This window comes from Phyllostomus discolor, chromosome 2, assembly GCF_004126475.2.
Source record: "Phyllostomus discolor isolate MPI-MPIP mPhyDis1 chromosome 2, mPhyDis1.pri.v3, whole genome shotgun sequence".
NCBI classification, from domain to species: domain Eukaryota; kingdom Metazoa; phylum Chordata; class Mammalia; order Chiroptera; family Phyllostomidae; genus Phyllostomus; species Phyllostomus discolor.
In genome coordinates, this window is record NC_040904.2 from 191,186,840 (window position 1) to 191,201,295 (window position 14,456).

General features: G+C 37.2%; 2 pseudogenes; both read left to right on the forward strand.

Moving 5' to 3' along the window:
- The first annotated feature begins 2,539 nt into the window (after positions 1-2,539).
- LOC114513836 lies at positions 2,540-4,957 on the forward strand (annotated as a pseudogene).
- Positions 4,958-12,987: 8,030 nt separating this feature from the next.
- Positions 12,988-14,087, forward strand: LOC114513837 (annotated as a pseudogene).
- The last annotated feature ends 369 nt before the right edge of the window (positions 14,088-14,456 follow it).

The following is a 14,456-nucleotide window of genomic DNA, read 5'->3' on the forward strand; positions in this document are numbered from 1 at the left end:
CAGTGATTTGTAATTAAGGGAGCAAAAACACCCAATCAGAAGAGCAAAAATAAAAAAAAATTATTGAGAATAGTGTAAGGAAACTCTGGGACAATGTCAACATTTGTACCACAGGCATGCCAGAAGAAGGAGAGAGGCAGCAAAAAATTGAAAATCTATTTGAAAAAAATGATGAAAAACCTCCTTAATTTGGTGGAAAAACAGATGTACAAGTCCAAGAAGCACAGAGAATACCAAACAAGATGAACCAAAAGAGACCCACACTAAGACACAACATAATTAAAATGCAAAAGGTTAAAGATAAGCACAGAGTCTTATCTTTAAAAAGCAGCAAGAGAAAAGCAGTTAGTTACCTCAAAGGAGCTTCCATAAGACTGTCAGCTGATTTCTCAACAGAAACTTTGCAGGCCAGAAGAGGTCGACAAGAAATACTCAAGGTGATGCAAAACAAGGGTCTACAACTAAGATCACTCTACCAAGCAAAGCCAGCCATCATTTAGAATCAAATGACAGATAAAGAGCTTCCCAGACCAAAAAAAAAAAAAAAAAAGCTAAGAGTTCATCATCATCAAACTAGTATTATATGAAATGTTAAAAGGTCTTCTTTAAGAAGAAGAATAAGAGATCAAAACTATGAACAAAAAATGGCAATAAATACATATCTATCAACAAATCTAAAAATCAAAATCAGAAGCAGAACAGAAACAGAATCATAGATACAGAGAACATTTTGGCAGTTGTCAGAAGAGAGGGTTGGGGAGATAGGTAAAAAAAGTTAAGGGATTGGCAAGTACAAATTGTTAGGATAGTTGTGAGGATGCAAGTATAGCATAGGGAATATAGTTGATAATACTTTAATAACTGTATCATGTTAGATGGGTGTGAGATATATTGGGGTGATCACTACGTTATGTAATGTCTTATCACTGAGGTATACACATGAAACTGGTAAAATTATGCCAACCATAATTTAAAAATTAAAAAAATGATTTAAAAATCAACTGACCATGATGGTGAGTGTTAATATCAGAATGTCAGTTGTGTTTCATTCATATATATGTCTGTGGCTGGTTAATCAAGTAGTACCCTACTTGATTAATATAGCTTTATAGCAAGTTTTGAAGTTAGAAACTATAATCCTCCAGTTTTGTTCTTAAAAAATTGTTTTTTAGCTACTTTGAGTGCTTTATTTCCATGTACATTTAAGGAAAGTATGTACTTTCTGCAAAAATAGCCTTCTGGGATTTGATAGCGATTGTGTTTAATAAACAGATCATATATCTGTTCATCGAAAAACTCCCCTCTTAACTAGACTTTAGTTCACTGGTCCTCCTTCCTTACACAGCTCTGTGATGCATTGAAAACATGATTTTGACAATTTATTCCCCTTGGTTGCTTTAGCAGGAAATCTCATCTTTTTCTACTGCTACATTGTACTCAAAAGTGGAAGTTCTCCCAAGTTAACTTTGAAGCATCATATAATACACAATCAAATGGGTAAAAATCCTCAGTGCCTGTTGTCTGTACCAGACAGGCACATGAAAGCACTCTACTCAAACAGTATACTTCCTCCTCACAAAGACCATCAGAAAACTCATCATGGTTACCTGATTTTTTTACTGGTGATTATACTCAGGCAGAGAGTGGCTTTAAATGAGAGTCCAGGATCACAGATATACAGAACAGAGAATCTTAATCTTCCTTTAAGGCAGTCCAGTTCTAAGCCTGTCCTCTAAAACAATACACATAAAAACCAGAAAAACCCTGATTATAACATTTATTAATCATAAAATATTAAGTAGTCAGAAATAAACAGAAAAAAATAAACTGAATTTTTGTATATAGAGAAGTCTAGACACTTCAATGGAAACTAGGTGTTCTTTTAAAGTTCCCAAAGAATATTTATAATATTTCTGAAAATTTTAACTGAATAACTAGTATTTAAATATTAAATAGACACAAAAGAGAAGCTTCATCAAGGCCCTAACATGAGAGATATGTTTGACATCTAAAAAGCCTGACTGAAATAAAATGGATTTCAACCTAGATGACTTCACTAAGTTTCATTTTTTATTCAGAAAATTATGGAATAATCCTTCCATGTATGAAATATGCAAATGTGTGTGTACATGTTTGGGTACTTATGAGATTATAGACATTAATTATACTTAAATGTTAGTTATTAGCAACCAAATCTTAGTGAGCATTGGCCATGCTGAGGTAGGTACTCAAGAAAACCTTAGACTCCTTCATAAAACTGACATTAAAAAGAGAAATGTAACAGGGTGTAGCCAAGAGCCTCAAATAGGGATTTGTAATAGGGTCCAGAAGAGCTTGGAAATAATTGGCTCCACACCACAGGGCCACACCTGCCCAGAATGCTGGCAGTTGTGGCCAATTGTGGGAGGCGCAGCAATGGAGCTGCAGAGGAAGATTGGTGCTGGGATTTAAATGGAGGCACGGAAGCCATTAGGCATCTCTCTTTTTGGGACCACGTGTCTGTTTGGGACAACGCAGCATTGGTGTTTTGATTGGGACCATGCGGCTTGGGTGAGAGTCAGGACCACAAGGCTTTGGAAGTGTTCCCTTTCACCACATGGAGGGTGCCAGGAGGAGTCTGTGCATTTGTGGGGAACTTAGGTTTGTGTTATTTAAAATAAATAATAAATTCCTTTCCTTTTCACTGATCTCTGGTATTAAGAGACATCTTTCCTCAGGTGGCAGGCAAAATGAACCCAGTAGGTGGGGAGGAACCTCTGGAGAAAAAGGGGGGGTCTTTTATATTATTCAGCGCCCCCCCCCACTCTGTTCTGTAACAGAAACACAAAAAGGAGGGATAAATGGAGATGGAGACTTGATTTTAAGTGGTGAACACACAATACAATATTACAGATGATGTGTTATAGAATTGTACACTCGAAACCTTTACAATTCCATTAATCAATGTCACCCCACTAAATTAAATAAAAAATTAAAAAAATTCCATGGTAATCATGATCCTATTGATGACCAAGCTGTGCTGAACAATTTATCCTTCAGTGTATATTCAATATATTGGGTTGTTAAATTTTACTAATGACAAAGTTGAAGAGAGGTTAACAAGAAAATTGCAAAACAATGAAAGAGAGTATGTCTATATTTGCATGAGAGCGAATGAGAATTCAGCTTTCACAACATCAGTTGTGAAATATTCCAGTCTACAGTAAGGACATAAAGAATTTGAATAGGAGCTAATCTGAGCTGCTTGGGGCACAACAATATTTTTCATTAAAAAAGCATAGTACTCTTTCATTAGCATGCTCTGGTGCTTTCCTGCTTTACACTGGTCATAAAATTTTTTAAAAACAAAAATTTTATATTCATTCAAGATCAGCTGCAAATAGAACTTAAGGCCAGGATGTTAAGGGAATCATGACCAGTGATATCAGACTTGGCTTTTTTTTTTCTAGACACAGTAAGATGATTACCGAGCATTCTTTCTATCCTAGCAATAGTTGAATCTGTTCTAGGAAATTTTGTGTGTCTTCATAGCTCTGGTGAACGGCATTGATCAGATCAAGGGACAAAAGCTCTCCTGCACTAATGGAATCCTCACAGCCCTGGTGGTGTCCGGGATTGGTTTGCTCTGGGCAATGCTATTAAATTGGTATGCGACTGTGTTTAATCCAGCTTTCTACAGTTCAGAAGTAAGAACTATTGTTTGTATTGTCTGGGTAGTAAGCAATGATTTTAGCCTCTGATTATAGCTTTTGACTAGCCTAAGCATGGTTTATTTGCTCAAGATAGCCAGTTTCTCCAGCCTTTCTGTCTTCACTTAAAATGGAAAGCTAAAAGAGTGGTTCTCAGGATACTGTTGGGCACCTTGGTCCTCTTGGTTTGTTACCTTGCAGTGGTGAGCACAGAGGAAAACAAATCAGATGAATGAATAGGAAGGAAACCTCACTTGGAAGATCAAATTGAAAGACATTGTACACACTTCGAACATGACTATATTCACAATTGTACATTTCATACCATTTACCATGCCCCTGACAGCTTTCCTGCTGTTGATCTTTTCCTTGTGGAAACATCTCAAGAAGATGCAGCTCAGTGGCAAAGGATCCCAAGATGCCAGCACCAAGGTTCATGTAAGAGCCATGCAAATTGTCGTCTCCTTTCTCTTGCTATTTGTCATTTACTTCCTGGCTCAAATCACCTCAGTGTGGAATTCTAATACCTGTAAAACAATTCAGCTGGCATGTTTTGTTGGGTTCTTGGGTTTCCGTATTCTTCAGGGAACTTATCCTAATTTGGATGAACAAGAAGCTAAGACAAGCTATTTTGACATTTCTGTGGCAGCTGAAGTGCTGGCTGAAAGAAGGAGAGTAAGTGGGGAACCACGTGTCTCCTGGAAGAGAACAAACTGGTGGAGTCTGTTACATTTTCTAGTTCCTTCTGCATTCATCAATATGTATAGAATTGGATACAGTATACCTAAAAAAGTTTTACCTCAGCTTATCATAAATTATATATGTGTGCATGTTTGTGAAAAATACAAGAAAGATTATAAAAATGCCATATTAATTCTTTTCATGTAAGTAATCTAATTTTACAAAATAGTGGAAGAAATTCCTCAGAATTAAGAAGTCATGTGTGGCCCTGGCTGGCGTAGTTCAGTGGATTGAGTGTGGGCTGTGAACTGAAGAGTCACAGGTTCGATTACTAGTCAGGGCACATGCCTGGGTTGCGGGCCAGGTCCCCAGTGGGGGGTGTGCAAGGAGTGAACAAACATTGATGTTTCTGTTTCTCCCTCCCTCCCATTCTCTAAAATAAATAAATAAATAAATAAATAAATAAATAAATAAAATCTTAAAAAAAGAAGTCCTGTGTTTCACATACTTATTTTATGTTAACATCTTACAATTAAAAATTCATGACCTATGTTTATGTATTTTTAAAGACTGACAATTCATCTTAGGAAATCATTTCTATTTCCTAATGCAATTAACACCACACACAGATACTAGAGTATGTTTAGATTTTTGTTTGAAACTCCAGTGTTTGGGATGGTAAGAATATTCATTCTAAATCATGTATTGAGGATGGATGCTTGGGGTAGATATTATTCCATTATTTTATTATGGTTAAAAGAGAGCAATCAGACTGTTAAGAAAAGATGTCGATAATGAAATTAAAGAGTGACAAACATATTTAGAGTATTTTATATACAATACAGTCAACAGTACTAGAGATTATTAGACTTAATACAAGTAGTTGAAAAGCTTAAAAAATCAAGTTCTATAATAAGGATGAAGAAGAAAAGAAAATTATGACATTTTAATGCTGCTATGGTTCCACATGCAGTTAGAAAAGTCATTTATTACAGCTTTTGAACTCAGAAGACCTTTTTGAAGTTGGAAACTAATGTTAGTTTATTCATTTTACTGCCAAACCACCTTTGGGTCCCCAAATTACCAGTATTCTTTATCTTGTGACCTAAAAATTCCTTTTAAACTTGACAGGTAGATTTGAATCTTCCTATATTAAAAATATGCTTGATATGTGAATAGTAAAAATTATGGTACCTAAGTCAATGACTTTTCTGGGTATATGAAAATTACACTGTCATGTCATCTGCAAACAGTGACAGTTTTGTTTCCTCCTTTCCGATTTGGATTCCTTTTATTTCTTTTTCTTGTCTGATTGCTGTGGCTAAAACTTCCAGTACTATATTGAATAGAAGTGGTGAAAGTGGACATCCTTGTCTTGTTCCTGATCTTAGTAGAAAAGATTTTTATTTTTTCCCATTGAGTATAATGTGGGCTATAGGTTTCTCATATATGGCCTTTATTATGTTGAGGAATGCTCCCTGAGCTCCCTTTGCTGAGTGTTTTTATCATAAATGGGTGCTGTACCTTATCAAATGCTTTTTCTGCATCTATTGATATGATCATGTGGTTTTTGTCTTTGCTTTTGTTTATGTGATGTATTACATTTACCAATTTGCAAATATTGTACCATCCTTGCATACCCGGAATGAATCCCACTTGGTCTTGGTGTATGATCTTCTTAATGTACTGTTGGATGCAATTTGCTAGCATCTTGTTGAGGATTTTAGCGTCAATGTTCATCAGCGATATTGGCCTGAAGTTTTCTTTCTTTGTTGTGTCTTTATCTGGTTTTGGAATTAGGATGATGTTGGCCTCATAAAAAGAGTTTGGGAGTCTTCCATCCTTTTGGATTTTTTCGAATAGTCTGTGAAAGATAGGGGTTAGCTCTTCCTTAAATGCTTTGAAGAATTCTCCTGTGAAACCATCTGGTCCAGGGCCTCATAAAGAGAATTTGGGAGTCTTCCATCTTTTTGGATTTTTTGGAATAGTCTGTGAAAGATAGGGGTTAGTTCTTCCTTAAATGCTTTGTAGAATTCTCCTGTGAAACCATCTGGTCCAGGGCCTTTGTGTGTTGGGAGTTTTTTGATTACTGCTTCAATTTCTTTTGCTGTAATTGGTTTCTTTAGGCTTTCTGCTTCTTTTCCATTGAGTTTTGGAAGATTATATTTTTCTAGAAATTTGTCCATTTCACCTAGGTTTTCAAATTTCTTGGCATACAGCTCTTTGTAGTAATTTCTTACAATCCTTTCTATTTCTGTGGTATCTGTTGTAATCTCTCCTCTTTCATTTCTGATTGTGTTTATTTGGGTTTTCTCTCTTTTTTTCTTGATGAGTCTGCTTAAAGGCTTGTTGATTTTGTTTATCTTTTCAAAGAACTAGCTCCTGGATTCATTGATCTTTAGAATTGTGCTTTTAGTCTCCATGTCATTTAATTCTGCTCTAATCTTGGTTATTTCCTTCCTTCTGCTTGCTCTAGGCTGTCTTTGTTGTTGTTTCTCAAGTTCTTGTAGACGTAGGGTTAGGTTGTTTGTTTGAAATGTTTCTAACTTTTTTAGGTGGGCCTGTATCACTATGAACTTCCCTCTCAGGACTGCCTTGGCTGTGTCCCATAAGTTTTGGGTTGTTGTGAGTTCATTTTCATTTGTTTCCAGAAACCTTTTGATTTCTTCCCTAATATTATTCTTGACCCATTCATTGTTTAATAGCATGCTATTTAATCTCCATGAATTTGAGTGTTTTGGGTTTTTTTCCTTGGGGTTGGTTTCTAGTTTCAGTCCCTTGTGATCTGAGAAAATGCTTGGTACGATTTCAATGTTTTTGAAATTGTTGAGGCTTGTTTTGTGTCCTATCATGTGGTCAATCTTTGAAAATGTTCCATGTACATTTGAAAAAAATGTGTATTTAGCTTCTTTGGGATGGAGGGTTCTGTATATATCAGTAAAGCCCATTTCATCTAGGGTATTGTTCAATGCCACAATATCTTTGTTGATATTTTGTTTGGAAGATCTGTCCATTTTTGATAGTGGGGTGTTAAAATCCCCCACAATAATTGTGTTGCTATCAATATATTTCTTGAAGTCCTCTAAGATTTTCTTTATGTATTTGGGTGCTCCTATGTTGGGTGCATATATATTTACAATATTTATGTCTTCTTGGTGGATTCTTCCCTTGAGTATTATGAAATGACCTTTTGGGTCTCTCTTTATGGTCCTTTTTTGGAAGTCTATTTTGTCAGATATGAGTATTGCTACCCCGGCTTTTTTTCCTGTCCATTTGCTTGGAAAATTTGTTTTCAGCCCTTCACTTTCAGCCTGCGCAGATCTTTTATCCTGAGGTGGGTCTCTTGTAGGCAACACATGTGTGGATCATGTTTTCTTATCCAATCAGCTATTCTATGTCTTTGGAGTATTTAATCCATTTATGTTTAAGGTTATTATTGATAGGTACTTATTCATTGCCTTTTATGTACGTGTGTGACTCTCTCTCTCTCTCTTTTCCTTTCTTTCCTTAAAGCAGCCCCTTTAGCATCTCTTACAGAGCTGGTTTAGTGGAGGTGTATTCTTTTAGACTTCTTTTGTCTGAGAAGTTTCTTATTTGGCCTTTTATCTTGATTGAGAGCCTTGCTGGGTAAGGTAGTCATGGTTACAGGCCTCTGGTTCTCATTACTTGGATTATTTCTTGCCATTCTCTTCTGGCTTGGAGTGTTTCCATTGAGAAGTCAGCTGTTAGCCTTATTGGGGCTCCCTTGTATGTTACTTCCTGTTTCTCCCTCCCTGCCTTTAAGATTCTTTCTTTGTCTTGAAATTTTGCCATTTTAATTATGATGTGTCTTGAGGTGGGTCTCTTTGGGGTCCTCTTGAATGGGACTCTCTGTGTTTCCTGGATTTGTGTACTTTTTCTCTCATCAAATTAGGGAAGTTTTCCATCATTACTTTTTCAAATAGGTTTTCTATCCCTTGTTCTTCTTCTTCTCCTTCTGGTATCCCTATTATACGGATATTATTACGTTTCATATTGTCTTGCATTTCTCTTAATCCCTCTTAATTCTTTCTGAGCCTCTTTTCCTTTTCTTGCTCTTTCTGGGTGTTTTCTTCTACTTTGTCCTCTAGCTCACTGATCTGATCTTCTGCTTCATCATTCCTGTTTTTCATTCCTTCTACTGTGTTCCTCAGTTCAGAAACTGTATTCTTCATTTCCTCTTGGCCCTTGTTGAGAGTTTCTATTTCCTTTTTTATGCTGATGTAGTTTTCAGTGAGTTCATTGTAGCTTCCCTGTAGTTTCTGGTAGCTCATTGTGAGCTCATTGAACTTCCTGATGATCATTGCTTTGAACTCAATATCTGATAGTTGAATTGCCTGTATTTCATTTAGCATTCTTTCTGAGGCTTCCTCCTTTCCTTTCATTTGGGGATTGTTTCTTTGTCTTCCCATTGTTTGTGAGACTCTTCTTGTTCACCTCAGCTTCTAATATTGATCTGTTCTGGCTCCCTGGATGTATGTTGTGAACTTCTTTAGTAGAATAGCAGTGAGTTTCAGTGGTGCTGTTTCCTTGATCTCCCAAGCTCGCTGGTCTTGGGCTGTCGTTTAAGTTGGCTTTGTGTTTGCCTTTGGGTTTTGATTGTTGAGTCCTTCTTTGGTGGTTCCTTCCCACCAGCTGGTTAAATGAGGGTCAGTCTGTCCACCACCTCCTGTATTTTGCTGTGCTGGTGAGGGCAGGTTGTGTTGAAGCTGGTTCTTCTGTGTGTATAAGGTTTAAAGAATTCTTGTTCAGTTGTTTGTATTGGGTACTGTCTCTACTGTTTAGCTGTATTTCCAGATAGGTCCTGGATTGAGGTTTGTGTGGTTACTACTCCCTCCTTCACCTTCTGTTGTTATCTGTTAGTGGTTCCTTTGTTGTTGGGTTTCCTTTTCCAATGGTTATCCTGGTGTTCACCTCCTCCACCTATTCTTTTTTGTCATCAGTTGGAGGGGAAGGCAAAATGGTTTAAGAGAGCAACAGAGAATTCTATGCTATTTACAGTAGTAGCAAGTAGGGAAAAGATAGGAGATCCTTTGACTATGTATAGTGTTAACTGTGATCTTCCACCCAGCTAGCTGATTTTTAGAAAGGATGGAAAGAAGATAAGACTCCTGTTGGGGAAGGAAGGATTGTGAATTGGATCTATAAAGCAGGGAGGTTGTGGGAGGTCAGATTCTGGGGTAGGTGAGAGAATAGAGTTAACCACTACAGTAATAGTGGAAACTTTGAAGTGGGCTAAGGAAACTTTGAAATGGGCTAAGAGCGGGGGGGGGGGGGGTGTTGTGAAGTAATTACAATTGCATGGAACAGCAGTTATTTACAATAATATTATGGCAACAATCATATGACAGAATCTATGAGCTCTAGGTAACAAGAATAGGGAGTACAGAACCTCAAATAGTGTGCTAATAGGACACAGGTGAGTTAAAGGACACTAGATTAGCAATACAGTATGGAAAGAGATATCAGGGGAAAGCTGTGAGGTCATACAATATATCCAGCCTAGCAAAGCAGACTATACAAAAAGAAGAGGGATATAAAAATACTATTAAAAAAGATGTAGGAATACTGGGAAAATAATAATAATACAAATATGCAATAACTTGCAGGTTCTCTGTAATAGCAGAGTGAAATTTGTCTCACTGTCCCAGCTGTTGTGATGCCCCTTCTTTGGCTTCAACTTTGGTCTTTTCACAGATCCAGGATTTTGTCTCACTTGTAGGTATTTAGAAAAAATTTAAAAAAGTAAAAATAGAAAAGGCAGACAAAGGAAGGAAGAAGAGATAAAATTGGAGGACAGGAAGGAGGAAGGAATAAAACAAGAAATCAGGTAAGAGAGGAAAAAGAAATCAAAAGAGAATAAAAATAATAAAAATTAAAAAATTAAAAATTGTTTAAAAAAATAGAATCAAATTAAAAAGTCTCTTGGTTTCAAAGTGGCCAAACTGGTTTTTCTGCTCTTGCTGGCTGAGGTATGCTGAAGGGTGATTGGTTTGGCTTTCCTTCCTTGGCCAGCGGAGCTCACACTGGCTCCTCAGCCTTGCACCCTGGGTGTGGGAATCAGGTCTTTCCCCAGGGTTACTGCTGTGGACTGGGGTGCGGGGATGCTCTCCCTGCACCCGCGCCCACAGCTAGGTAGCAGGGAGGCTGGAGCCACTGATCACTTTAGGAGAATTCCCCAAACAGTGTGTGTGTCTATTCACTCCTTCTTCTTGAGAAATTCCTCCCGATCAAGCCTGCCGCTCCCCTCAGTGGCCTGGCTTCTCCCACTGCCAAATGCTCCAGCCAGACCAGCGACTGTGGGGTTCTGGGCTTGCTACGTGACCCAGCCTCTCCCGTGTCTACAGCCTCCAAAGGTGCTCTTAGTCCCTGTGTGTTTGCCAGCACCTGGATTCCTCCCAGTGCCGCTCAGACCTTGTTTGGCTGGGGAGGGAGCAGTTGTCCCAGCTCTCTCCCAGGGACCCTATGGCAAACCCAGCAGCGGGGCCCTGGGCCTGGGGCTGTAGCCCCCGGACCACACGCTGGTCCCCGGGACCCTACCTTGTTGTAGCACTCTTCTTAGGGTCCGGTCTTTGGTCTTTCGGTTCTGCCACAATCCTTGGTCCCCTATTTTAAGAAATGCTGAAGTATGTTGGTTGCTTGCCTCTCTACTCCATAGATCGGTCAGGATTTTCTCCCTTGAGCAGAGGGAAGCCAAATCTGCTCCTTCCTACTCTGACGCCATCTTAGCCCCCGACTCCCGTACTTTTTTTCTAAGATTATGAATTGGTAAAACAACTGTGCCACAGTATAGCATTATTTTTATTAAGGTGAATTTGCATAATCTAATACCCATTAACTGTACTCATAATTTTTGTTCTTGAGAATTCTTGGCATATGTGCATAAGGCTATATACACAAAAATGTACGTGTTCTACTGTTCTTAATGGCTGATTGGTAAGTTGTATAAATGCCCATCAGTTATAAAATGGACAAATAAACTCTGACATAGAATACAATACAAAAATTAAAATGCAGATGTATAAATTTTTAATATCTTGACAAAGACAATAAGACAGACATAGAAAGGTAAATCTGTCAAAGCAAAATACACATGTAGTGTAATGTTTGGATATGCTTGGAAAGGTGTATATGTAGTGCTACTTTGACTAAATAAAATAACTGAGTTTAATGGCAGTAGTAGGGCTTGCAAATAGGCAGAGAAGAGAATTTTGCTCGTGAATAATATTATTAAAATATGAACAAAAGTTTATATACTATACTTTTATATAAAGATTATGTAATGCCCATATGCATGTGCTACGAAAGCACAGTACTACTTGTTTCAGTTCACTTTTGTCATAATTTCTAGAATGTACTAAATAGTATCAAATAAATTGTCAGAAATATTTTGTTTTTAAGTTACTATTGATGAAGTTGTAGGTGAAGTTGTTCTTTCAAGCTTGCCCTGATGCTGGGACTGATGTAGGCATCTTAAGGTCATGGAGAAGGTCAGAAGTGTTCTTATAGTACAGTGATCTCTGCCACTTAGAAACCTGGATGAAGTCACAACTATTTGAGATCTCCCATTTAGCTGCCGTCATCATCAATCTCCTTTAATGATTTATATTTCAAATGTTTACATGCATAAGTTGGACTATGTCTAAGTACTTTCTTCAAGATCATTGTGGGTGACTTACTTTATAAAATAGCAAAGTTCTAGTTAAGCTGAAAACTTGAGAAATGGTGTATCTTCATTTTCAATGTATTACTTAACAAAACTGTTTGTGGATGATCTTAATATCATAGATTCAGCTACAGAGCCCCATTTCTAACACCACAGAGTAAAGGTAAAAGGGCTACTGAAAAATATAAGTTAAGGAACAGGATGGTGCTCTGTGGTTGATATGTTAATATTTATTTATTTGAATACATTTTGAGACCAAGTCACCCTTTTTCAATTTCACTTTAATGAGAGCCAGCAGTAGACAGGCTGCCATCTAAGAAAAGCTCATCATGTTACACCCATTACCAGTTTCTTTCAACATTGTGAAGTGTGACTAGACCATGACTATATCTGTTCTGTGACCAATGCTTGGGAAAAGAAGGGCATTGTTACCATTTTGTTTTTAACACTAATGAAACTGCAAAGGCATCCTTTAAGAGGTTCATGTTATGAGTATTTCATTCAGTTTGTCCATAGAAGATGATTTATGGAAGAACAAAATATTATTTCTAACATGAATCATAGGACATGTTAACACAAAAAGACCACCTAAGGGAGTGGTGTTCAATTTCTCCTTGGTAGTCAAAATCAATGAAACAAATTATGGAGAGGTTAAACAAAGAAAATTTCAAAATGATGAAAGTGAATATGTCTATATTTGCATGATAGCAAATGAGAATTCAGCTTTCACAAGAACATCAGTTAGGAAATATTCCAGCCTACAGCCAGGGCATAAAACATTTGAATAGGAGTTAATTTGAGCTATGTGGGGTGTAACAGTGTTTTTCATAAAAAAGCATTGAGCTCTTTCATTACCATATATTGATGCTTTCATATTTGACACTGGTCATAGATATTTAAAAATACACACATTTCACACATCCAAGGTCAGCTACAAATAGACCTTGAGATCAGGATATTAAAGGAATCACAACCAGTGATATTAGATTGGCCTTTTTTTTGAGACATGATAAGTTTATTACTGAGCATTCTTTTCATCCTACTGATAGCAGAATTTGTTTTAGGAAATTTTGCCAACATCTTCATAGCCCTGGTGAATGGCATTGACTGGGTCAAGGGGAAAAAGCTCTCCTGCACTGATGGAATTCTCACTGCCCTGGCAGTCTCCAGGATTGGTTTGCTCTGGGTAATATTGTTAAATTGGTATGCAACTGTGTTTAATCCAGGTTTCTATAGTTCAGGAGTCAGGACTATTGTTTATGTTGTCTGGGTAGCAAGCAACCATTTTAGCCTCTGGTTTGCTGTTAGCCTCAGCATCCTTTATTTGCTCAAAATAGCCAATTTCTCTAATCTTTTCTTTCTTCACCTAAAATGGAAAGCTAAAAGAATGGTTCTCATGCTACTGTTGGGCTCTTTGGTCTTCTTGGCTTGTCATGTTGCAGTGGTAAGTTTAGAGGTAAAAACAGGGATGATTGACTATGAAGGAAATATCACTTGGGTGACCAGCTTGCAGCACATTGTACATCTCTCAGATAAGATGATATTCACGATTGTGCACATCATACCCTTTACCATGTCCCTGATGGCTTTACTGCTGTTACTCTTTTCCATGTGGAAACATCTCAAGAAGATGCAGCTCAGTGGCATCGGATCCCAAGATGCCAGCACCAAGGTCCATGTAAGAGCCATGCAAACTATTATCTCCTTCCTCTTGTTCTTTTTCATTTACTTCCTGACTCAAATCATCTCAATGTGGAGTTTTATTACTCTACAGAACAATTCAGGTGAAATATTGTGCCGGATTTTTGGAATCCTCTATTCTTCATGCCACTCATTCATCCTGATTTGGGGTAACAAGAAGCTAAGAGAGGCCATTCTATCATTTCTGTGGCAGCTGAAGTGCTGGTCGAAAGAAAGGAAGTAAGTGGGGAACCATGTATCTTCTGGCAGAAAACAAACTGATGGAATCTGTAACATTTTGTAGGTTTTGCTGCATTCATCACTGTATACAGAATGGGATACAGTATACCTAAAAAAGCTTTTCCCTCAGACTATCACAAAAATATTATGTGCCCGTGTTTGTGAAAAGTACAAGATTTTAAAATGATACAATTACATTTTTATGCAAGCAATATAATTTTATAAAATGGTATGGTAGATTCCTTATAATTATGAAGCCATGCTTATTTCACATACATATTCTATATTATGATCTTGTAATTTGAATATTTATGATCTATATTTGTGCAGATTTAAAGACTGAAAACTAATATCAGGAAATCATTCTTATTTTCTATTGTAATTAATACCATACATAAGTACCAGAGTATGTTTAGAACTTTTTCTTTGAACCTACAACCTTTTGACTGTCAAAACTATTCATTCTAAATTACACATTGAAG